Genomic DNA, 17,556 nt, shown 5'->3' with positions numbered 1-17,556 from the left:
AGACCCTACAATACGTTTTTTAACGCAGTTCTGCTGTAATTTCACACTGCAGTGTATTAATGGCTGGGAGCTTTACAAAGTTAACAAGTCAGCAAAGTCTGTTATAAATGTTGCAAAGAATGAAGTAGGCACCAGTTCAGTTAAACTGCACACTGTTCATGTTCTTTTGCTTTTAGAATGTTATCTAAGGTGCGTTTTCTATTTTTGCACCAGCAAATGGGAACTACTAGTTTCTAGTCTTCTACTGATTTTTTTTTGACTGTAGCAGGCCGCCAGGTACTGCATGTGAAAACTAGATTGAGTTGGTGGCATTGCTGGTTACATTTGCAAGCAAGTGTGGCTTAGCTCTGCTTGACCTCTGCTGACATTTTGGGTGAGGAATATTTCGTGAAATGGAGGTGGAGGGGGTGTGAATGCAAACCAGTAGGGTTCTGTTACACAACATTTTAGCACTGTCTGATCCTGGTTTTATTACCGTTTTTCAGTGCCGATTTGTCATCTTTTTTGTAGTACATATATGTTGAGCCACAAATCTGGGTTTTTCTGTTGGTGAAAATGGCCTTATTTTCAGTGTTATGTTTTTGATCATAGCAGATCTCAGCACACCTGTTTTCTGAGAGAGGCCAGATGAAAGCTTTTGGAATCTTTTAGTCTTGCATGTTATTTTTTAATTATTATTAATTATTAAATTATTAAAATTATTAAAATGTGTTTTTATTTTTTTACTGTGGTAAGGTTGGGAATCCAGTTTGCAGAATACATATATGAAGAGAGGCTTAATTGAAAGGAATAACAGAAATGTGATTCAACAATCAGTCAACTATATCAGAGGCTGTTGAAACGTGGAAAGTCTGTATACTTACAGTAGCTGCATGCATGTTTTCGTACAGTAAGCTATGCATTTAATTTGTTCGTACTTAGAGAGAAATGAGCAGTGTGCGTTTTTATTTTAATTCTGCATCATTCCTCTCAAAACTGAAGGGTCATCTTTAATTGGATTAATATTGTTTAAATTATGCCAACTCCAGCTGGCTTGTCTGATCAGTGACTTATGGCTGGAGGGCTATGGCTCCCTGGCTAAGTTCTTCTTCAGGTCAATGGTAACCCTCAAATTCAAACATTTTAGTTGTCAGCATGGAATCTTGCATGTAAAAGGCACATAAATGATATTGGGACAGAGGGCTATACTTTTAAGAGGAAAAGGGTCAAATGAGCCTTAATTCATGATGCAGATTTGGAAACAAATATGTACATTTTACGCATCTACAAAGCTGAACATTTTGCTTTCATTTTACCACATTCTGCAATGAGGCTCCTATTCATCTGTCAAATATCTCACAGTTTTTAACAGTATTTTGTATTTCACTGTGATCCACAAAAGTCTTGAATGTGTCGTGGAGAAGGGCATACAAACCGACTGTGTCGAGCTGATAATATCCTCCCTGGATTATTAATTGTAATTCATTTCATCCCCTACTGGTACCTGCTGGTTTTAAATGAAGCAATGCTGGATATGTTTAGGTTGAAAATGGAGGCATTTCTACCAGTGGTGGGAGGTATCCTGCACCCGTGACAGAACAAGAAATCAATCGTTTTTTGTTGCCTTTTTTTGTTGTAGTTAATATGGAAACTGTCCACACCTGCCCAGATGCAGAATTTGTGAGAAGAGATGACGGTGACGAGTCCAACAGTTGAATTTAGGTGTAAGGTAGAAGGTAGTCACACATCGGTTTGAACGCATCTCCTCCAGGGTGACATTTACAGTAAATCAAGGCTGCTATAACTGTATCGCAAAGGTGAAGGGGATAATAAGAGGTACCAATAACAGCAATTTAGAAAAACAAAACTCTTTAAATCAAAGTTTTGCCATTCCGTCTTGAATTTTTGTGTCCCTCCTCACAGGTAGGACTAGAACGGTCTTGTCCAGTCATCCCAGAGACCGTGTCTGTCAGATCTATTTATTGTGTTCAGTAGGGTGGGTTCCAGATTTCCAGGGCTCCTAGTTCAGTGAACAGAGCCTTTTGTTTTCTTTACCAGAGGCTGTGGAAATCTTAAACTTGTGAGAATGAGAAAACCCTTCGTCAGCCGGACACGCCTGGGAACGAGCTGGAAGTGAGGGCTGTGCAGTGTTTTTATGAGCCCCGCGCGTTACTGCCAGTGGAGTCACAGCGTCAAAGCAGATCGTCACAGGGCCACGTTGTACATTGCCTTTCCTCTTTTCTCATTCATTAGAGGCAATGGTAAGGACAGACCAGCCGTGTCTTAAAATGGATGTTATGAAACTGAAGATATATTGAAAGACAGTGCTCCTTAATTTCTGTATTTAAATCCAAATCATTACCATTTACCAAATGACTCAAACCTAGCAGCTGTTCAAATGTGATGAGTGTCTTGACAGGACTCAACCCAAGCATATCGTATTAAGCTATTTGTTTGAAAGTTTTTCCACAATTTGGAATGTTTTTTTTTTTCCTTTTCGTCACCTCCTTCTTTTTGGTTTCAAAATGTCTACCACTAACACACACGTAGCTTTATTTTAATGTTGATTTGTTGATGAATGCAGGTGGTTTTTTTTATCAGAAGAAAGCTGTAGTCTTAAATATATTTGGGGGAAAAAAGTGGTTTTGTAAATGAACTAGGATATGTCGTGATTGTTCGGTTCTTGTACCCTATCAAAAATATTGGGTGTGTCTAAGACAAGTTGTATCACCCTGCAGTTCACAACAGGCCAGTACTTGGAAGAGAGACTTCCTTCGGAAAGCTAAGGTTGCTGCTGGTGTTAGTGGGTTCAATTTTGGGGGGCGTTAGTGGGTGCTCACCCTGCCTGTGTGGGTTTTATTGCCCCACTATAGTGATGGGGACACTGTACTGTAAAAAAAGGCCTTTGGATCCTTTGGATGAGAAGTAAAATCAAAGTCCTTACTCTCCGTGATGATTAAAAATCCCAGGGTGTTTCTCGAGAAGAGTATGAGTGTCACCTAGGTGTCCTGGCTAAATTTCCCCCTGGTCTTTACCAATCATGGCCTCCTAATAATCCCCTAATAATTGTACCTTGGAACTGTAGGCGAGTGGATTACAATCCTTGATTCTTGATTCACTGACCAATAGAAGCTCTCTTGTGAATTATATAAATATTAAATGTGTTAGTGCTAAGAATAGTTTTCTTATGTCAGCTGTGAATCATATTTCTGTTGATATCTCTTGTTGTTTAGAGATTTCTCCTTGTGTGCTGTAATTTAGAAAGTCTACCAGGTCTTCGTTTGGTTTAATGTGGTTTACTCTTGATTTTCTTTGGATTAAGTTACCCTTATTCCTGATCTAAACAAATTAGTTCCTACTGCGTGCTCCTTTTATGCATGCGTGATCTGGCTAAGTAATGCATTTCTTAATAATGTAGAGAAATGATATGATAGGATAATTTTAGTGGAACCACAAAAAGCAGGTTAACTAAATGCAGTGCAGGACATTTTTTGGGAGGATGGAAAACAGCCTGGTCTTTTGTTGATGGTCTTTGCGGTGCCTCTCTTAAGGGAGTTATGGATTGACAGTTTCCCTTTGTCAACATAGTGAACCCGACCTTTCTATTGAAAGGGAGATCTCTGCACTTACAGTATTGTATTACTGAGTGAGGAAATGGATGGTTTCATCCACATTGTGTCTGAAGCATTTGAATATCTTCAGAGCACATCTAGTTTTATTCTTTGTGTTCTGCACATGTTGAATTTAACCAGACTTTGATTAGTATTACGGCTGTGCTGAATTGTTGTTCATTGTAGAGTATAACAGACAGAAATTATTATAAATAATATATATACTTGTATTTATTAAAAATATTGTTATGAAGTATTATTTCTTTATGGCACAGCAGATTAAAGATAAATCTGTAGCAAGTGTTTATTTTAAACAAGCAAGAGGAGCATAGTGCAATGAGTTGCCATGGTTTCAGAAAAAAATATAAAATAATAAAAAAGATATATTTAATATAATTAATAAAAAAATATAAAATAATACACATCCTTGTGTTCATAATTGAAACATTTATAGTCTTCCTTGGTGGCAAAAAGTCATAGTAATACATGATTGTGCTGATTACCATCTACACATACAGAAAAGCTGGTACATATAAATAAAAGCACAATCGTAGCAGAAGGGAGATAATGAGAACACAATTGTTCAGTAGTCTTAAACTAACTTTTGCTAACCAGGACTTCACACTTGCTGATACCAGTTACACCATCAAACCTCTCCTTATCACATAAGGTGAATTACCTACAAATATCACTACAAAGTACAAATTGGTCAGATTTGTCAAAAGAGCACTGGAGAAAAGTGTTATGAACAGTTGTTATGCTATACAAGAAATTCAGACAAGATCCTTTAAATACTTTGCACTGGTGCAGCAAAACACTGATGTGGTATTGTGAATATCTGGGTGTATTTCACTGGGGCTCAAACCAGTGGGTGGTACATTTATAAAGGCAGTTACATCTTTCAGTTTCATACAATACCATCAGTAAGTGCATTTCTTCAAGCCTTATAAAAATCCCAAATACTTAATAACCAGATCTATCCTAAATGTCTAGCATCTGCTCATTAAAGAGGAATCCAGTGGTGAAGATGTATATTATGGACTATAACCTGCTCTCTCCTGTTGTGTTGCTTTCCTTATCTGCGATTTTCTGACTAGTTTTACGGACACCGTATGGTCAGATCAGATGCTGATCTCTTCCTCAAATTTCCAGCCTCATAAGTCGTTCAGCCTGCTGGTCTCCACTCAGATTGGACCTGTTATATAGCTTGATACTTCTGTGTAAGCGCCTCAGTTCTCCTTTTATCTACCAATTTCAGCCATGCTGATACCTGCGGCGGGCGAAGTCCTTTTATAAAATAAGGGACACTAAGTCATGTAGGCATTTTGACACCTCGAGCACACTACAGTACAATAAGGCAGGTATCCATGATTATATGAATTGTACAGCGGGGAGCTCTAAACTCACAACCAGTTACCCGTGATTTTACTGCTCAGATTTTACTAGGCATGTCAACCTGTCAGGAGATCTAGAACGTATCAGGAGGCTTAAATAATATACATCAACACTGCCTACTTAAAAAGCAGTGGGCTATAGATCCGCAATATGGCACTGTTCAACTATGGCAATTTGTGGCAACATGCCCCCTTACAGAATGATAATGCTTACTGAAGAGCTAACCCCACAACTACACATGAATTTGGTCTGTTCAGTACAGTGTTTACTGCCTGGCCCCTTGATCAGAGGACATTGCAAAACTACTACTGAGTTTGCGTTGCCACTGGATGCCATGCCCCAAGACTCTGGTCAACATAATGATATATTATACCCACTGTGGTCAAAGTCCGAAGGTCCAAACCGAAGCCCATGGGGATGCCAGAACGAGTGCGGCACTAACCGGGAGTCTGTCAGTACAGCCAGCTGTCTGCCAGATGTCAAAATCTTTCTTCCAAGACACTTTTGGCTGGTCATTTTGGAAGCCCCTTAAAAAAAAAATAGGGCAGCTAAATACTAATAAATATTTTTAATTGCGAGGGAGTTAAAAAAATCTCGAATGTCTTTGAGGAAACTTGCATGCGTTCTTGGGATAGCAGGCATCATTAATCCAGGATTTAGCCCTGTCATTCCGAATAAAGAGGAACTTGACTGTTGAGGAAATACTTGGAATAGCTGCTGGTGGGGGAGAGCAATAAGTTATGGTTTCTGCAGCTTCTTCGTAAAAGAAATGCCTGAAGGCAGGCGGTGGTGATAGGTTTGATGTCCAAGTGTGTGCCCAGAGGCTTCTGTGGCAGTGTTCCATGAGCTGTGAGAAAGAAGCAGGGGAAAGCAGTACGCGTTTCATTTTGGGGGATTATTTATTTCAAGGATGCTCATGAATGTTGTGTTTTTTATTATCAAGTGTCTGGTCATCAAGTGTGTGTCTGCTTGAAGTGAATATGTAACACAATTAAAGCATTATCAGAAAAAAATATTCCAGCTTCTTGAAGGGAGTGAACTAAATACTTTGTAGAGGCTGTATTTGGAGTTGAGACCCGCTAGAGGCAGAAATTTTGTACAGAGTGAGGAATGTTAAAGCAAACGAACTTGCTCCTTTGCAGGAAGAATTGGCCATTTATAAAATTAAAAAGAATATAAAATACCATATACTGGACTAATAAGGACTCCCCACGCTTATGTGTCGATTCTGAAAGGTTGATTTTAGTTGACTGTCATTATCTGTTCTACCCAGAAATGCTGTTACTATTTTTATCACAAAAAGATCTGTTTATTTAAACCTTTCTGTCCAAAAAAAACTTTTTTCCTGCTCACACAGTACCATCTGTGAGCATATTTTACTATTAAGTAAAAAAAACATATAATTTCCTAATTCCTACCTGAAGACGAAGGTTTACTTTAAAAGTATATAAATATAACCAGATATAGTATAAACAGATGCTACATACAAATAGACATGACGGAAATACTTTTTATGGAAGTTTACAGCACTTTAATCTAAAGACATTTTTTCTAATTTCAGCAGCAGCCACCGATGTAGGGACATCTTTACTGTTCTTGTTCGACAGCTTATGAAAATGTTTTTAAGGATTTGCACTTTTTTAAGGTTTCGTGTTATAATTTGTTATAACTCCTAATAATTTGTTTCACGTCACGTTTAAAAACCACACACCCTTGTCCCACGGCCCTGTTTGGTACTGTTTCCATGACTCCTGCGCTTGGTGTAGAACACTTGTTTTATCTGCAGCAGGGCTTTTTGAATGGAAAAGAGGTGGATGCCACAGGCTGCTGAATAAATGTAATAGAAACTTGGGTTGTTTTAACATACATCCCGCAAAGAGCAAAACGAAAAAGTATTTCCCCCATTTTCCTGCAAAATCCCCACCTGCTCCCTCTAGGTTTCCTCTGCCAAAGGAGACCGTGTGATAAAGACCTACACTAACTACAGCAGCAGCTGCAGCTGTTCCTGCTCCATGCCTGCCCCTACCACATCACCCCAGCACCATGAGTCTGGACAGTGAGAAGCCTGATGACATAATACATAGTGTCTTAACCCCCTCGGGATCCTTCAGTCCCAGGGGGTGGGTCACAGGGTCTCCCAATGTGCCAGACTTCTTTCTACCCGCAGAGAGGCCAGCCACCCAGATCCGTTTTAAATGAATGACCAATCACTCAATTCAAGCTTTATTGTCCCCTGGGGGAAATTTGTTTTACGGCACAGTCAAAGACAACACAATGACCAAGAAACATCACCAAAAGGGGAAGAGAAGAGAATACAGTAGTGTTAGACCCGAGCATCAGGTGTGTGCATGGAATCTCTACCAAATGAGCTACATGGCCTCCTCTTGCTTGTAAAGAACAGTGAAGAAACAAAGAAAACCTATTTCCAAAACCCAGCTGCATTCAGAAAATCCCCAGAAATGTGCAAGAAGATGCCTGTTGTGGCTGATGGACACAGTCCAAAAGGGACTAAGACCAAGTCTCATATGATAGCATCTAGGAGCGGTCAGGTAGCCTGTGTGAAGATTGATCATTGGATGATTGGATGAGTTAGAAGCCGGTGTTCTATTGTTTCAGCAAATTCTTGCATCCCAAATTTTCAAATCCCTTTTCCACATAGTGATCCGTGGTAATGGCTTGTATGCAGGTTCTATCAGAAAAATACAACTAGAGGAAGCCAATTTTTTTTGTTTCACCTTTCAAGTCTACCAGATTATGCACTGAGTTTAGAGCTAGACCCATCCCCCCTGGGTACAAGATAGGTACCTATTACAGAAGGGAGACAGAAAAAAAAAAGATAGATAAGACTTTATCAGTCCCGAAGGGAAATTGATGTGTTACAGCAGTCCAACCCAAGACAAGCAAAAACAGACATCAGAATAGATGAAAAATTATACAAAATGCATATAAAATAAATAAATAAAAATAAATACATAGGTGTGTGCAAAATATGATGATCATAGTCACTGTAAAAACAATAAAATATGTGCAAAGTGTGCATAGGTTTATACAGATTGATTGTCCAAAAAGTACAGTGGAGCAACATGCTGTCCATAGACGAGCAAATGAAGGGCTAACAGTCCTAGCCTAGGGCAGTGTTATACACCCTGACAGCCACCGGGAGGAAAGACCTGCGGAAACGTTCCCTTGAGCACCGTAGCTGGAGCAGTCTGTTGCTAAAAGGCCCCTCCCCTGGTAGCTTGTACTGAGATTACAAGTCCTGGAATGTGGAAACGCCATCGAAATTAAAAGCATCTGTCATGCTAAATAATAAATCCCTTTGTTTCTCCAATGTGGAAAAGAGAAATGAGAATTACCTGTAAGGAGCTGATAATTATGGAAAATAGAAGAGTGGGAACACCACATCGTCTATAATTTTGTGAATATTTCCATTAAATGCGAAGTTATAATTATGTGGACGAAATGTAATCTGTGGAGTTTTAGGGGAAAACCATATAAATTAAATCTTGAATTCTTTATGGAGAGACTAGATTTTTTCAAATTGACGCCTTTACACAGGAATGTGTAAAAGAAAAGCCTTCTCTATTGTCTTGGCAAATGTATTGCGACACATACAGTACATTTAGACAATCCCACTTAATAGCATAGCTGTGCCTCACATGGCTGAAGACAGCCTTACACTAGTAACTGCACACAAGTTCATGCCTGACACATGTACTGTATGGTGTGTTATCTAGGGCAGTGTGGTGGCTCTGTGGCTAAGGATCTGCGTCTGTGGCTGGGAGGTTGCCGGTTCGTATCCCACGGCCGGCAGAGGAATCCTACTGCGTTGGGCCCCTGAGCAAGGCCCTTAACCCCAACTGCTCCAGGGGTGCTGTATAAATGGCTGACCCTGCGCTCTGACCCCAAGCTTCTCTCTCCCTGTCTGTGTGTCTCATGGAGAGCAAGCTGGGGTATGCGAAAAGACAAATTCCTAATACAAGAAATTGTATATGGCCATTAAAGTGATCTTATCTTTATTAATGTACTCTATTACTCTTGAACCTGTACTGAATGAAAAGCTACATTTTCCTCACGGATGACATTTCTTTATTTTAAACAAACTTTTGCATGTTAATTATGTGCCATGAACTTTATTTGACAGTTTTGGGATTCGTATTTGTTTCATTGCGCGAAAGTGAAACAGAAAAAAATTATAGAACAAAGCCAAAAGTTTACCTCTACCGGCAGTATTGCCTCATGAGGGCAGAGTAAAGAAATGTTTTGCGCAACAACCACCTGAGGCATGTTTGGGTTTGTTTTTGGCAAAGGTCTTGATTTTTTCCTGTGAAGTATGGCTTGCATCTAAGGTAAAGGAGGCAGAGACCGATGGACTGTTCAGGTTTTGGCAACCAGTGTGATCTAATTAAAGGAGCAGGAATGTATGTCAAGGAAGCAAATGAGTCTTTGGTTGGTATGAAAATAAGGGTTATTAAATTACTCCATATCCTATCAAAAGGGTTTAGTATTGTGTACTATAGAATCATTGTTTAATGTAATTTAAATATAAATGCTAGTTAGCTACGTAGATGTGTGTATAAGGATTAACACATAATCTTCCAAACCAATGAAGCTTTTTAAGAAGAGATTTATAGCAGGAGTTGAATTTGGTCCTTCAAGGACCGCAGTCCCTTAGTCTCTTTGAGCCATCTACCGCATAAGGCCTGAGAAAAAGGTGTTAACTGGTCTAAATGAGTGATCTCTTAGTATTTGGTTGACTAAATAAGACCTCTCAGATCCTTTGAATCTCAAGGATGGTAGTTATGAGAATCTGACCTCGTTTTAATTCTTTAGAGCTGCTGCATTATAATTTGAATTAACAGCTCCTAACTGGTCTTCAGTGCTGTAATATGCAATTGGCAATGCAGCCTGCCCTTCAGTTGCTTATAACTGACTTGTTTTCCGTTTGCATAGTAGCTGCATATTAGAAGGTTTTGTCAGGATTGTTTTTTGCGCAAAAGGTTTGCGTTTATTGACAATGTCTTGAAATCCTGTCCTTTATGTTGGTCAACAAAAGGAGCTGCCTGTAAGCAAAAGGTGATGAGAGCTACATTTGAAAGGTTGTCGCCATTAGATGCACCTAAATGTGAGCTTTATGTGTTTTCTAATCTCTCTGTACCCATTTTAGGTGGTCAGTATACAAACAAAACGTTTTTGTACTAATTCCTGAAAAGCTGTTAAGCTTTTGGTTCATTCATTCTACATAATCCTTAATTCTGTCATCTAAAATCTGTTGCCTTCTAGTTACATTGTATAGACATTTAGGCAAGCTAGTACAAGGGGATACCCTGGCACCTAACTGCACCAATCTTCGAGTGCCCTGTGATGGAGCGGTTTGGGGTATACGTGTCCTATGTGCTTTTGAATGTGACTGGTGCTACCGTACCTCTAACCCTTCAACTGCTCTGACAATTTCTCTATCAATGACCGGTCTATCAGTGTTCAGGCTAGACTTTTTTGTGTGCCTAACAGATACCAAAACAAACTTTTTACAAGACTGTTTAGAGAGTGATATACCCATAAATCACACTTGATTACATTTAGAATTTTCTCTTTTGGAAGTAGTATATAACTAGAATCCTTCTTAATGAAAGATCATTCAAAAATCTATTTAGGAGTTCAGATCTGTAGTGCTTTTTACCACAGTCCTTAGTCATGTTTTATTTTATATTGTTTAAGTTTAAAAAACATCTGTGAAGCTGGCCCTCTGGACACAGATGGCCTTTGGCCATATGTGGGTAATTGGCCCCCCAGAATTCATTTTAGTTGCTGACAATTAATGACAAGAATTTAATCCCCTGTCTTATTTGAAGTACATCAGCTTCAATACCTTAAAAAAGAAATGCTCCAATCAGGAATCTTTTCTTGTGCCTTAACTTTTGATCTTGACATCATAAGTACTTTTTAAGATTGGAAACAAAAGTTGTATTCTGTCCTCTGTTAAAGATAATGCTAAAACTAATTTCGGTTCCTTTAACCTTTTTAGTTTTTGCCTGCGAGTCATTGATCCATTTTCAAAGCAAGGCATTGCTTTGCACGTGTGAGGAGTTAGTGAGCAGGAATTCACCTTCTTGTTACTGAAAGTGGAAATAACATAACTCAACCAGCTGGCGAAAACTGTAAGAGAAACTCGCCACGAACTTGCCCGTCATTCTTGAAATGTATTTGCATATTACATGATTACAAAGTCTGTGTGTGGATCATACTTCAGATAAACAGCATATTTTTGAGTTTTAAAACTTACAGTACTTAGGGTGAGTGGCTCAGTCAGTAAAGATGCACTGTCCGTGCACTGCTAGAGCTTTATGATAATAAGTAAGACTGTGAAGAGGATTTCCCAGGCAGCAGAGCACCACTGATGGTGGGGTTGACCAGGGCTCTCTCGGCTCTTGGTGACATAGTGACCCTGGGGGCCTCCCAGGGTCTTGTAGCTATGCAGTGCTGTCAGTCTTGGCACATTGTTACTCATTGTTATTGAAACTCAGCTACACATTGAAGTTGAATCCTGTGAAGAATGCCCTCAAATTTGGAAGACATGCAGCAGTAGATAACAGTGTGAAGCCACTCATTTGTTTATCACGCAGGTTAATTGTACTAAATCCCCCGTCTCTTTCTCTGCATACAGGTCCAGAACGGATTGTAATTGTTCCCCCAAGGAAATAATGGAAATGGGTTTTTCTTTTGGGGGATTTTTGCTACACGAAAGGGTTTCTGGCAACAAATTATTTGTAAAAAGAGGTATGGGCGTATATGTATAAATTCAGTCATTTTAACTTACATTGATTGTACGGAAAAATAGGTAGGTATTTCGGTGCCTGACAAATTGCTCTTTTATTTTGTTTGCTATAAGTCTTATCTTATAAATTAAGCAATGCTGTTTGTTTTAAGATTAAGTACATACTCTTTGCTGAATGAAAACATGGGAAAGAATTCATGTGGAGATAACATTTTATTTCTGATAACGCTCTTTTATTCAGTAATTCCAGTTATTTTGATTAGCCCAGCTAAAATTATGCAGGATAAAATTCTGGTGAAGGTTTGTCTGCTACTTTAACATCTGTAGGTTGTTGTTTGATTAAAAAAAAACATCATAGAATTAAAATTCAGTAATGCTGGTTTTGATTAGTGTTGTGCAATAATTATTGTCTGTGTTGTTAGTAGTGCTCATAAAGGAAATCAAGTCAGGTTGTAGAGTTGTTGATAGTTTCTTGTTCTCTGACTGCTGTTGTTTTTTTGGTTTGTCTTTTCTCATTCTTTGCGATTTCAAATACCAAATTACCTTATTTTCAGATACCCTGCTGAAGCATAGGGATCATAACTGCAGTAACGTATAGGCAGAGATAAATGGTATTTTTTTCTTCTTAAAATGCAGTCTAATCAGAGTTAGCGAGTTAACTTATATAAGCCTAAAAAACTGCATGCTTCATTTTTCACAGTAAAAAAAGTTATCAGCTTAAATAAAGAAATGCTCCAAAAAGTTATTTTGTTTTTATAAATAAAAGTTTTATTTTGCCACATGTCTTAACTTTTGATCTTGACATCATAAGTCCTTTTTAGGTTTAAAACGTTTTATTTTGTCCTCTGTTAAAGCTAAAGCTAAAACTAAGTTCAATTTCTTTATCCTGTTGGTTTTTTGCCTGTGATTTAGTTCCAATTTAAAACGCATTACTTTGCATGTGTGAGGAGGTAGCATTTTACAATAAAGTGTTTAATGTCTATTATGAGCTAACTGTGAATTGTGTTGAAATCCAGACTAATTTGGGTGGAGGTGCTTGTCTGTGGGGGGAGTGTAGAGCGGTGGGTTAAGTCTCTGCAGCCATAGCTGATGGGTTGTGGGTTCAAGCACCAGTACAGACACTACTGTTGTGCTTTGAATGAGGTACTTCAACCCAGTTGCACCAGACTGTTCACATTTGCTGCACAAATGAGAGCATTTCTGTTGGTAGTCTCTATGATGGAGTGGTGTCCCATTCAGGGAGGAATCATGCTCTCTAATCCATTTAACACATGGAAACCAGGATAAGTTTGGCATGAGAGCTATTGCGTGTGGCTCCAATGGAATTACCCCACATACTAACATGTCTATCCTAAACCACAATTTTGCAGATATGACATCTAAATGATTCTATTAAATCACAATTGTGTTTTAGCCCTTGTGCACTGTCTTAATCATGTCCTCACAGCAAAATGGAAATGACGTTCTAAAGGTTTTGGGTAAATCATCACTGAGAATAGCAGTCTGCACACACATGGTGTGCAGCGAAGTTTGAACAGAAATAGAAGTGTGGTCTGAAAATATTTGTAAGGTGTGAATAGAAATAGAAACTTGGATGGAGCATGTTTCTCAAAAATACGTGCACTTGAAAGAGGTATTGTTATTTGGGTCTTAAAGTCAGTTACGCAAATGTGACTACACAACCAGTAGTGAAATTAAGTCCTAACTTAAGATCAGCAGTAAAGGTATGTTCCCAATACATTTGTCAGACTTTGTACTAAAGAGCAACCAGAGGTTCTGAATCCGTTGCTTCATTTGTATCTGATTTCAGAATATATTTTTTACATCTTGTATTTCACAAGATTTGGGACACGAAAAGGGCAATTTAAAATAAACATTATTGTAATTGTTGTTAATAGTTCCATCGGAAAAAGTAAAACAGAAGGTTATACTGGAATGAATAATGCGCTGGCCTTGGTCACAGTGGACCGTCTGGTGTGTGGCTGCAGCTCACCTGCAGGGTTTTATAGCGGTATTGAAACCTACACCATTTCCCACATCAATTCCTGCATTTGCATATTGATGGACGATCCATTATGGTGGTATCGCCTACACCAGCCTCGGGCTGTGATAGCGTTCCTCAGGAATGTGGAAAGAGACTTTATCAAGTGCTTCATCTGTATGATCTGCATCTGCGGAATGTCTCTGCTAGGTGCAAAAGCATTGCCAAATCACAAACTTTCTCGGCATCTGAAAGAGCTAATAAGACTAGTTTCTCTAAAGGCTAGGGATTGTCTAAAGCCTGGGTGCCCATTCTTTATCATTAACTATTGCCGTTTTCAATCATTTAACGACTCATTTAACAGAATAAAAATATAGTTTGCGAATCCATATACAATTCATTAAAGCCTTAAAATGAAAAACTTTATTTATTCTGGTACTTCAAATAAATGCTTTGATGTCCTGTTAAATGGTTTGTCATGTACAGCCCAGTCCCTTCTCCATTCCCGTTCTCATTTACTCGTTAAATAGTTCAGATCATTGAACGGATTATTTTCTGAATCGGACAAGTCATACCTTGTGTTGCGATCCTGGGCAGAGTCGGCAGATCTCTTGCCCTGGGGGCTTGGGTTGGGACAGCCGTAGTTTCCTTCCACCAAATTCGTATTTAGTTCCAGCAAATTCATATCTGTGCTATTCAGCAGCTGGCTTCTTTGTCACAGATTCAATCAAACCTCATGACGATTCTGTCCCTTTTTTTGTTTTATGGGCATGAATCTCAGCTTTTGTGTTTTGAGGGGCCTGCTCCCATTGCTCAGTGTTGAAAGCTATAGGTTCTACTGTAGTTTAGGACGGACCAGGAAAAGTGTGGTTTTTCGAAACGTTTTGCCCTTGCAGTTGAAACACAGAGCTTCGGTGCAGCTGACGAAGATGGTGAAACGGAATTTATGAGCAAGAATGCATTGTTCATTCTTGTGGGAAGAAATTTGCCCACGAAGGGGTTGATAAGCACAAAAATAGTTGCTGAAGGAATCCCAGATTGTTCCTGTGTCACAAATGTGACCGTTTCTTTTTACAGAATATTTTCAGGCAAACTAATCTTTAAGGATTGCCCTTGTTTGTCATAATATTAGGAAGCGTGTGTGTTCCTTCACCATACATTTTAACTGAAAAGAAAGAAGCAGTGTAACCTGTTTTTTTTAACAAACAAGGATTTTTTTTTCATCGCTTCAGTCATGTCACGGTTATGACATTGTCTTGTAGTTATTGCAAACAAGGCTGCTTTTTCCGCAAGTCAAATACAGTTTGGCAGCATGTGAACGGGAGTTGCTTTTTCAAGTTGATATGGTAACAGTAAAGTGAGAATAAGTATTACTGGTCATTAAAACTTTATTTGCATTCCAATCTAAATACCAAATGTATTTGATCCTCTTATAAACATCTTAGTGTGGAGGATGCTTTCGGCAGTTGATAGGGCCAAGCACAGTCGGTTTAGAAATGCGCATTTCTCCTGTGCTGCCGTCTTCGTTGGCTTGGGTCGGTCTTGGCTCTGGCGGTGCTGGAGACAGCCCTCCGATTACTTTATCTCTGTCCTTCTCTTCTATAAATACAAGTGACCTAACTGTAACATGGTACAGAGAGATGTGGGAGTGCCATCGGCGTGGCTTGCTTAGTAGGCAAGACAGTTTGACATCAGCTCGTCTGATACCGCTGGCTGGGACTGTAGTCGGACCAAGGGGCTCGCTGATTGGCCATGGCTCAAAGTCTGGGGAATACTGTGCCTGGGAGAGATGCAGGTCCTCCACCGATGCTTAACCGATGAGTAACCGTTCCTCAAGCTGCGGAAATCAAAACCCGACTCCATGCTAATCCTTTGGGTCCCCCCCCCCGCGTTTATTATAGCCTGGGCACTAGCGATGCTTCGGCTTCGTCATCTGGGAAAGTTCGAGGCACTCAGAAGTGGCAGCAGCCCAGCTTCTCGGGCTCTGCCAGCCTGTGAGTGGTACCGCGGTGACAGGCCGTGGGCCTGCGAGAGGATCTCTCCTGACAGAGCCCCCGGTGGCTCGCTCGCTCGCTCATTCGCTTGCTCTGTAAATAGCCGCTGTTTCCAAGAGGGAGCTGCCGCCGCCTCAGAATCGGCACATCTAGGGTTGCTGAGTGTTGCATCATTCTCTAGTGTGTTCCCCAGGCATCATTCGACAGCAGTCTCATACTGGATGGCCGTGACTAGAAATATCGAGAGTGATTTGTTTTTTCTTTCTTAAGGCTTAAAACATGCATACCTACAGTATCCACAAGGTGATATACCCTTGATCTATATACAACTTGTTTGTTTTGACAGACCGCCAGTATATCAAACTGACACCCCCCCGTTATCAAATCATTTGCTTTAAAATTCCAGTCATACCAATATTGTTGTGGAAACACTTTTCCAGTGAGGTGGAATCGAGTAAAAAAATAACATGGAGAATGTAGTATAGCCTCAGAATTTTAGGTGTACACGTCACATGCTATAAATCACAAGACGCATCTTACTAAATTACGATGGTATAAATTTGAGAGTATGTTTGTTTTTCTTTTGATGACATAATATTAATCATTTCCAAAATCCTTCAGTATGTTGCAATATACAGTATCGTGAAGGGAAATGTTTGCATAGCTCCTGATTTCATGCATGCTTAGAGTCGGAGCCAAACGTAAGTGGGCCATATGGACTGGCTGCTTCTGAATGCTGAATGAAAAGACAGGTGTGCTCAGTGTGAGTGTGGCTGCAGGGACTCAGGCGTGAGCCTACAGAGTATCTGCAGGGAGCATAAATGCAGAGCAAAGTAGTGGTTTCTGAGAAATCCTCGTTCACAAATTAATCACACCAGACTTCAAACACTGTACATCTCCAGACAGCTGGAACCGTTGCTGGATTATCTCCATGAGGGTGGTATGTCATAGTAGGATTTTTCCAAGCTTTGGTAGATGATGAAGGTTTTCTTTGTATTTCGAAATAGTCCTAAAGGTCACTTGTTGCTAAAACTTCTGTCTTAATCCCATGCTTCATTCTCTACTCAACCCAATATTTAGAAATTCCATGCAGGATTACATAATAAAAACCTTCTTTGAAACGTCAAAACTACACATCCCACATACGATGTGCAAAGAACTGGCAGCTATTGACCTCTGTCTGAGGTAGATTTGTATCTTAATATGCAGATTAGTACATTGGACCACTGTTGTGAAACATAAAATACAAATGAATTGCATTTTTTCCATGAACTGCTGAAGTCAAGCACAGAGCTCCATTTAGAGGTTAAAACTGGGAGAAGTAGGTCACCTCTGAAATTACAGAGCAGAACAGTGAACTCCTCTCACCCCGCAATTGCAAAACGCAAGAACAACGAACTTCTCCAAAAACAAAAACTGTGAAACAAGCCTTTCGTGCAAAGATTTCTTTTGGGTTTTTGGCTGTTCTCTACAGTTATTTATCTTTAAAAGTAGTGAGGCAATCAACATCATGCATTTTGTGCAAAGCGAAGTCTCGGTCATTTAAAATGAAAATTTCACACTGCAATTTCTATCTTTGATTTCAATCCTACACTTTTTCCCATATTATCTGAACATTTCTGGCAAAGGTCAACAGAAATACATCCTTTTGTTACATTGCCCCTGAAGCTAAGAGCTTTCTCAGTTTGGTCTCTTCTCACTTTGGGGGGGGGGGGGGGGGAAGTTTTAAGTAAAATAACTTGCACTACAATTACATAAATATTTGTTTAATAAAATTATAGTTTAAACTTATTCGTGTGTTTTTTTACTAGCTTAACTGCT

The 17,556-nt window shown here is 39.4% G+C and overlaps 1 protein-coding gene across 1 annotated transcript in view; it reads left to right on the top strand.

Moving 5' to 3' along the window:
* fam117bb (family with sequence similarity 117 member Bb) overlaps positions 1–17,556 on the top strand; it is a 115,003-nt gene that overhangs the window by 43,237 nt on the left and 54,210 nt on the right.

This window comes from Atractosteus spatula, chromosome 13 (genome assembly GCF_055471065.1).
Source record: "Atractosteus spatula isolate fAtrSpa1 chromosome 13, fAtrSpa1.hap1, whole genome shotgun sequence".
NCBI lineage: Eukaryota > Metazoa > Chordata > Actinopteri > Semionotiformes > Lepisosteidae > Atractosteus > Atractosteus spatula.
This window is presented reverse-complemented; position numbering and strand designations above follow the sequence as displayed.